This window comes from Dendroctonus ponderosae, unplaced genomic scaffold, assembly GCF_020466585.1.
Source record: "Dendroctonus ponderosae isolate FM_Combo_2020 unplaced genomic scaffold, Dpon_F_20191213v2 Dpon_F_20191213_1, whole genome shotgun sequence".
NCBI classification, from domain to species: Eukaryota; Metazoa; Arthropoda; class Insecta; order Coleoptera; family Curculionidae; genus Dendroctonus; species Dendroctonus ponderosae.
The window spans coordinates 44,939,812-44,949,325 of NW_026017110.1; the positions used below are offsets into that span (position 1 = coordinate 44,939,812).

Consider the following 9,514-nt stretch of genomic DNA (forward strand, 5'->3'; position numbering starts at 1 on the left):
CACTTTTCAAACCGGGTACCTACGCCAAAATCTGTGTAGTGTGTGGTTATAAAACCGGTGAACGATCCGTTCCCGCGAGATTTGGCAAGAGAAGCTTGTTCTACTGCCGTTGCGTGATGGGATCACTCGATCGCGTTTAAGAATACCAATATTCGCTTCACGAGAGAACCACGCCCTTCTTTCTCATGCGATCGCCGCTCCCAGTTTCGAGAATTGGGCTCCTGGAGTTTATGGTCGCCCGAGTGTTTTGCTTCTAGAGCACGAACCAGTTATCGACAACAGACCAACCAATTTCAGGATCATATGATTTTAGTCAATGTCGATAATGGTAAAAATTTTTAGAAACCCCAGGTTTCACCCCAGAAAACGTAATAATGATCAACAATATTTCAATGAACCAATTACCTATCTTACATATTCCAGAAATTAATGTAAACTTTCTGATTGACACAGGTTGTGGCAGAAGTTTTTTTAAACTGTTGATTTAACTCGCCAAATTTCCCCAAACACTAGTAGTTCAGAATTATTCTTTGTAAAAACAGCACATGCCACTTCAATACACAATTACATACTGCATTTAGCAATTTTCGAATATTTTAATTTTCTCGAACATCACAAATTCTATCTTTTTGATTTTCCACGAAGATAGGAATCGACTTTCTAACTAGTATTGGGGCTAGTATTAATTTAAAAGTTTTCTGTTTACAAACCGAAAACGCCAGATTACCCTTATATTATCAAACAATGCCAACTGAACGTAATCAGCCGGATAAGTTCAAAAATTGATCAAACAATACTACCGCGAACACCACAAAGAGTAAAAGTTCCCGCCAACAAACAAAACGGTCAATACTTCTTAGAATATAAAAAAATCGGTAAAACTGAAATGCCAGCAGCATCAGTAGAAAGAAAAAAATCATTAACTACAGTGCAAAGACAGTGTACCGTGGATGGCCGGGTATCAAACTCTTTCTTCAGCTTCCAACTTTTATTCACCTCGGTATAACTTTAAATGTGGAACAGGAACAAACTAACTTCAAAATTACCGTCAACTTTACAAACAATAACAAAAACACACGGAAAACTCGCTCTTTAGACTCGCGGGGTTTAACCTCTTCTGCACCCGGTCGCTCCTGTCACTTTACTCCCCCTGTCTGGTTCTCCTCGGCGCTTATATAGATTCCTACAGGTAACCCAGATGGTTCTCAAAATCTTCAGAACAGGTGCGAAACAGGGTGCAAATAGGACTCCCATTTACTGAAATACCATTAATTTTGATCCCCCCATTCCAAACGTGAGCACCCCAGACCATTTCCGTTACAACAGTAATAACGGATTCATCTGAAAATCCCGTGAATATCCAAATTTCTTCTCCACTAAATGTAGAGCCAATTGAAGAAACTGAAAATAACTTTTTGGACCAAAACCCTCGAACATCTTTCAATAAACAAACTGACAATCTTCAAAAAGCAAATTTTAAAATCTACGTTTAAAACACTGTAACGAAGAAGCATACAAAGCTATTCGAAAACTATGTTTTGAATATAGAGCTATTTTCTATTGTAAAAACACGCCACTGACTTTCACTAATCATGTTAAACACAAACGAAATTTAGCGGACAAAACACCAATCTTCACGAAAACTTATCGTTATACATTCATACATAAAACAGAAGTAAATTCACAAATTTCCAAAATTTTTGAAAACGGCATAATTCAGGAATCCATTTCTCCATGGCGTAGTCCAATTTGGGTTGTATCAAAAAAATTTGACGCCTCAGAAAAGAAAAAATGGCAAATCCTGATTGATTATAGGAAACTAAATGACAAAATTATTACGATAAATTTTCTTTGCCAAACATCAGCGAGATACTTGATAAATGAAGTAAAACAGAATATTTTACTACCCTCGACCTTGCGAATGGTCCCCACGAAATAGAAATGGGACCTTCACACATTCAAAAACAGCTTTCTCTACTGATACAGGACATTTCGGGTTCACTCGAATGTCTTTTGGTTTGAAAAATGCCCCGCTTACATTTCAACGCGTAATGAACAATGTCATAAGAGTAATTCAAAATTAATTTTGTTTAGTTTACTTAGACTACGTAATAATTTTCTCTACCTTTTTACAAGAACATATCGAGAGACTAAAATCGGTTTTTGAAATATTAAGACAGTCAAATTTCAAAGTCCAACCTGATAAAAGCGAATTCCTAGATCAAGAAGTTGCTTACTTAGGTCATAAAATACCAAATAAAGGAGTTGGTCCTAATCCAGATAAAACTGATGCCGTAAAACACTTTTCTTTGCCTCAAATACAGAAAGAAATAAGAATTTCTAGGTTTAGCTGGTTACTACCGCAGATTTATTAAATATTTTGCAAAAATCACCAATACCACCTTAAACTATTTGCCTCAAGACAGGAGCGAAAGTAACACATTCACTTGAGTTTCTGAAATATTTCTATCATTTGAAGAATCTTTTAATATGCAAGGATATGGGAATCAGCCAGCGTCCGACCCCAGTCTACACTCCGCAGGCCAATCCAGTAGAACGTACTAACAAAACGATTAGTCATGATTGCCCAATTTCACTTGTCTGAACTCGTACTTGGCATCAACAGTTCCAGGCACGACTCCACCGGATTTTCACCCGCGTTCCTAAGTTTTGGAAGAGAGGTAGATCCCCCAAAGGCCTTGTAACGAGATCACGGCACTAGTATTTCCGAAGTTCGTGCCTCGGGTTGTTTCGCGAGTGGTGTATGATCTGATGGACGATAATGGGATAAAGTACCGCCGCTCCACATAACAAACCTGAAGCCCGCTTTTCAATAACAATTGTCGTTTTGGTTTCTACTTTAGCTTTTCCGGTTATGGAGCCCCATAACTTCGTCGACGAGGAGCTTGGCGAGATCCAAAAGGAGCTCCGTTTATGCTGTCCGCCGGGCAGCCATTTTGTTACTAATCACAAGCATTGTTTTCAGTTTATCTCTTTTGCGACCGTCACGTAAGGAAAAATATTCATAGGATAAATATTGATAATTTTTTTTTCTGAAGAAGGAGGGGTGTGTAACAAAGGTTACTAAAATTCTCTTTCTTTCCGGTTAATTTAAAACCAATGACAAGTGAATTTGCATTTTCAAGGGCCCAATAAAAACATATTGATTTGCGATTGTAGCAATTGCTGAATTCCAGGCCGGATTCCGCGACCAATTCCGTCGAAGGTTGACCAAATGTTCTTTCTGTCCGGAAAATTTCAACCAAAGATATGTAAATATTTATTTTTGAGGGCCCCCGGTAGCAGGCTAGTTATTTACTTTTTGAATATTAGTTTTCAACCGCATCCATATCGCTCACGTACGCCGCGAATTTTCGAGAATAATTCCTTCCATGAAGGGCTCGCACTACTATGAAAGGCTCTTACTACCAAGTCAAAAACTAGGCAGTAGGGAGACACGCAAAAGGGGTATTTAAGGGCCCGTACAAGCCAGTTTTGGGAAGTTCTCGTTTTGCCGTGGGTTCTTTCGGTTTTACCGAGAGTTCTTTCGTTTTTTCCATCGTTCGCTCAACTACTCGCCAGACCAGATCTCGATCCCAACATTTGCACTGTCCACAGTAAAGAAGGCATTATCGGTAAGTAGAAGTTAGCATCGGGCCTGCTCCGTGTATAGGCTTCCGAGGGCAGGAGAAATGGGTGCCCCACTCCCTGTCCCACCTGACCTCGGCGGTTTTACCAGAATAGAAGTTGCTCCGGGTATAAGTTTCTGAAGGCAGGGGAAAGGGTGTTGCCACTCCCAGTTCCTCCTGACCTCGGCGGTTTTGCCAGGATCGAATTCGCTCCGAGTACGTTTACTATTCTAGTTTTTTATCCAGACATCAACCAACCATTTGTCTTTACAACTAACTTTTCAAACATTGCATTAGAAACAGTACTTTCCCATGGCACACCCACAGAGGATCACGCAATGGCATACTCGTCTCGAACACTAAATAAAACTGAACAAAATTATTCAACCATTGAAAAAGAACTTTTAATCATAGTCTGGGCATGCAAATATTTTCGACCTTATTTAGATGGCAGAAAGTTGGAAATCTATACCGATCATATAACTTTAGTATGGTAATTTAATCTAAAAAAACCCAATAGTAAATTAGTACGTTGGCGACTGAAGTTAGAGGAATATGATTATAAAATATGCTATAAAAAAGGAAAGCAAAATGCAACTGCGGATGCTCTATCACGAATTCAACTAAACGAGCTAGAATTCGGATCTTTAATAATATCACCTGGAGATATTGTTTAAGATATCGATAGATTTCTAGATGAACTTGTAGCATCAAAGCTAAAAATAATCGAAAATTTTTTTTCATCATCATTTTCGGCAGCAATATAATTTCTAATGTTCAACTAAGACCTCTTTTGCCGGAACATAATACAAAACATCAAATTATCTCGAGTGACAACACTGTTCACAGAGTTAATGCAGATCAAAACTACTCGGAAATGACCCTTCTAGATAAAATCATCGATAATAAACCAAGGCAGTTCATCATTAAAAAATCACCTTACAAGAATTATTTGATGGAAACAAAATTATTCACGCAACATTTCCTTTAAGCATTCCGAAAACGTGTTACTTTCTAAAAGAATATTTAACATATCCTACTATGCATGTTTACTTTTATTCAAAAGAACTAAGAAAATATTTTCAACAAGTCATGACAACCAAGTTTAAAATTGCAAATCAATGGAATGTAACAAAACTCCCCAATAATGTCAAAGAAGGCGAAATGATTCTATTATTCAAGCATAGGCACGACGGTAAAACAAACCACCGTGGAATAGAAGAAATAACAACATTCCTAGCATTATTTGACCAATTTTCCAAATTGGGACAAGCTCTTCCTCACCATGGCAACGCAGTATCTTGTTATCAACAACTTCTTTAATTCCTTTCATTCTTCGGAGTTCCAAGAAACCTCATCTCGGACAATTTACATAATTTAAAAAAGAAGTAGTACAAAGCCTTTTAAAGAGTCATAATATCAAAGTACATTTTAATACCTCTCATCATCATGAGTCAAATTCAACTGTGGACCGTTTTTACTCCACTCTAATCGAACATTTACGTCTTTTGCGAGATGCAGATCCAGATGGTAAAGTTTCTAATCTAATGCCTTACGCTTTAATCGCGTACAACAGTACAATACATTCTTCAACAAATTTCATCACTTTTGAACTTGTTCACGGTCATACAGACAGCAGAGATCCAATGAATATGGTCGCTTCTCACGTCTTCATTGGTTACTAAGAGTCTTATAAATAAAACGCCAATCCTTTTTGACAAAATATCAGCTGATTCTAAAGAAAAGAAAGAAAAAATGATATAAAAATAAATAAAAAGCAATCCCCACAAAACATACAAAAAGAATTTCAAGTGTTTGTGTTTAAGGTCAGATCAGGAAAATTAAAGAAGACATTTTTAGAACCATTTACAATAACAAACATTCTCGAAAACGGAAAAATCGAAATTGAAAACTCGAAAAATAAAAAACCAGAAATCGTTTACAAAATGAAAGTAAAATCATCCCCGTTTTCGCAGATGGGCCTATAGCCGGAACATCGTCTCAACCAACTTAAATTCCAACTAAAAATAGTTGCGACAAACTGAATTTCCTTACTCGATCAAATAATTGGACATTTTAAAGTAATAGTATCCAACATCACACACAATCAAGTCATCTTAAAGTCTAGAATTAAACAGATGGGAGCTACAATTAGAAGATCAGAACTGGAAACAATCGAAGCTCATGAATACTATCGAATTTTCATAGTAATTAACCAAACTACATTCTTGTCAATGATATGTCCTCCAGTCGATGATACTTTGGCAAAAATAGGGGTTGCCATAACGTTCTCAAAAATCTATATTCTTCATAATTCAATAATTAGTCCAATCGAACTTCTAAGAGAAATTAAACAGTTAGATTCCCAACTACACAATGACAAGTTACTAATTAATAATAATTAAGCAACTTTCAACAAATAACAAATTTAGGAAACTTAATAAAAATTAAAAGCTTTATTAAGGAATTCGAATTAATTTTTATTTGAAAACTTCCATTAGTCGAGGCGGAAACATAGCAATATTACAAATTGTTCCCTTCTCCAACTTCCAAAAACAATTCATGTCTAGTCAACATACCCTTTAAACGACACCTGGCCTTCAGTGAGAGAAAGTACTCATTTGACAACGAACAATGTCTAGAAATACAAACTAATCAATTGATTTGCAAAAGAGCAATCAGCCAGACGATAGAAAATCATCCACCTTGCAGTGTTCAACTTATAAAATTTCAATCAAACGTCAGAACTTGCCATTCACTCAAAGTTAAAATTGACAAAATCCAGTCGATCAAAGTAGCCGATGGAAAATGGTTAATACCATTTAACCATAAATTAAAGACCGTCAAGACTCCATTCCAATCAAGGGATCATAACTAATCGATGGGTTGACCTGGTTGCACCGCTCAATTCAAATCACTAATATTTGAAAATTTTGAGTTAATGCAACTACAATTTTTAGAAATCAACCTACCCACATGATTTCACAGATAGCATCTCATCAACATTTAATTAATATTGTAACACCGTACTATCTCTCGATCATCTGGCACCGAAGATCTGAGACCCAGGAAAAAAAGGCCCAGACACCAACTAGCCCAATAGGGCAACAGGTAGCAAACGGCGTAAGTTGTAAGTGTGGTTATGTAAAGTTAGTAGTAATCACAGATCACAGCGGTACTCTGCTGCTCCAAGTCGCCAACAACTGTTGAGCAGGAAGAGCTGCAAGGCCTCATCCAGCTTAGCGCGTCGTTCTTGCGCCAAATTCTTCAGTCCGGCATATAGCTTGTCCAGTTGCGACTGTTTAAGAGCGACTTGCTCGGCCAAAGGATGTCAGGGCATTTACAGTTTTACCCAGTCCTCTGATGGTGTCCGCATAAGCTTCAACGGCCGCTTCCAGATTTTCGTACTTCTTCATGAAGTTCCTGGCGCTGCACCATCATGTAGAGCTCCTGCTTGCTCATCCAGCTCTCGGCGTCATTGGCATCAAACAGATACTGCTGCGCCCGCTCGTTCCTCAGCAAGTTGGCTCGTCTATTATCGATGGCTTCCTTTTCCCTAATTTCATTTGCGCTTAACCGTCCATGCTCTCTGGTGGTGTCAACAACAGATACGTTCTGTAATGACGCCACTGCTAAAAGAGTCTCCAAATTCCATACAGCGTTTATGGATTCTACATCAGGCTGAGCTTCGGCTGGCGCATTTTCTTCAATGGGAATGCTTTCTTCTTTCGGTAATTCTGGGTCGGAAAAGTGCTCAACTTCAGTAGCGATTTTAATTAAATTGGCGTCTTCATCTAATGCTGGCAAATCATGTACGGGTTTATCGCTAGTTGACCCATTGCACTCAGAATCAAATTATTCTTCACTCAAACAAACTACTTTATCAAAGCCCGGTTCCACAGTTTTCCTTCTGAGCATTATTTTGGGTTTAGTTTTCGCTGATTCGAATTGAATTTTGCGCATTTTTCTGCATAGTTACATACTCATGTTCCACTGGCCTAGTAATGTCTTCGAGTTTATCACTCACAGTTTTATAAGCTCCAAAATTGCTATACTTTCCGACTTTACCACTTCCTTCACTTTCGCCGCTGTTAATGTCTCTTCCACTACTGCAGAAATGTCCACGATTTCAGAGTTTTCCAAATCATCAGTCACTTCCTCGATGTTCTTTAGTTTGCCTTCAACGGTTGTCTTCAGGTCTTCAAATTTCTTAGCGGTGTTGTCCATTTTATCTCTCATTTTGTTCACAACTTTGTTGTCTTCCATTTTGTCATTCATCCTGTAAATTTTTCTTCCATTTTCCTACTGTTGTCGCTCATTTTGTCCATCATTTTCCTACTGTTGTCGCTCATTTCGTCCATCATTTTCCTACTGTTGTCGCCCATTTCGTCCATAATTTTTCTACTGTTGTCTTCCATTTTGTCGCTCATCTGCATGAGCAGTGCTATCAAAGGGGTTCTCCATTGCAGGGTCTTCCTTCTTTGATTTACTTCTTGTTTTCATCAAAATTCAACTTGGATTCTGGTAAATCCCACTTCTGTCACCAAATGTACCGTGGATGGCCGAGTATCGAACTCTTTCTTCAGCTTCCAACTTTTATTCCACTCGGTGTAACTTTAACTACGAAACAGGAACAAACTAACTTCAAAATTACCGTCAACTTCACAAACAATAACAACAACACACGGAAAACTCACTCTTCAGACGCGCGGGATTTAACCTCTTCTGCACCCGGTCGCTGCTCTCACTTCACTCTCTCTGTCTGGTTCTCGTCGTCTCTTATATAGTTTTCTCCAGGTAATCGAGACGGTTCTCGAAATCTCCAGACCAGGTTCGCGTTTGTCAGTGTCATATTTGACAGCAAATGGGGCGCAAATGGGGCCCCATTTACTGAAATACTATGAATTCCCCCATTCGAAACGTGAGTACCCCAGGCCATTTCCGTTACAATGTTAATACATTTCTAGACGAACTTATAGCATCAAGGCTAAAAGAAATCTAAAAACCCAAAGGTTAATACCCACATAATTTCTAATGTCCAACTAAGACCTTCTATTTTGGAACATAGTACAAAACCCCAAATTATCTCAAGTGACAACAGTGTTCACAGCGTTAATGCAGATCAAAACTACTCGGAAATGACCCTTCTAGATGAAATCATCAATAATAAACCAACAGAATTGATAATTAAAAAGTCACCGTACGATTCATATACTAAAACATCTCAACAAGGATTTGATGGAAACTAAATTATTCACGCAACATTGCCTTTAAGCATTCCAAAAATTTGTCTTTTTAAAAGAGTATTTAACATCCCCTACTATGCATGTTTACTTCGATTGAAAAAAACGTGCCGGGGGAGCCTGTAACCCCTAGGCGCCTCGTCCCCAGGTGGCGGATAGGGGAACATTCGCCAGGCTTGCCTGGTGCCCAATTCTCGAGATCGAGAGAACGTGAACGATCCCATCGCCGATGTGATCATTCCCTTCCCTGCCCTTTCTACTATGGTTCGAAAACCGTATTCTCGAATGCATAGGAAACGATGAGACGACACTAAAATTCTCCGCGATTTTAGTTTCGTCCGAATTTTAGTGTCGTCTGAATAAACTACAGGCTACCCATTGGTATTACGTCAGCATCATTCCCTGGGCCGTTACCGCCGAAATATGAAGGCCATCCGACAGTGACGTCACGAAGACCGATTCGGACTGTAAGTAGGCCGAACAGAGTCAGGAAGACGCTAATTTATACAACACGTGCTTGCATTTTGGCGGTGGTTTATTAGGCTTGTAATCGACTGCATGCTCTAAAATTAAGCTCCAAAGTGTGTATTGAGTGTTTTATATTTGTGTTTTTTAAATACATATGGTAAAAATGCCCTATAA

The 9,514-nt window shown here is 38.5% G+C and overlaps 1 long non-coding RNA gene across 1 annotated transcript in view; it reads left to right on the top strand.

Annotated features, from left to right (window-relative positions):
• The first annotated feature begins 3,550 nt into the window (after positions 1-3,550).
• The window catches only part of LOC109541412, a 23,598-nt gene continuing 17,634 nt past the window's right edge, over positions 3,551-9,514 (top strand). The window contains exon 1 of the long non-coding RNA XR_007281750.1: positions 3,551-3,635. This is a non-coding gene — a long non-coding RNA (uncharacterized LOC109541412). The remainder of the gene's footprint in view (positions 3,636-9,514) is intronic.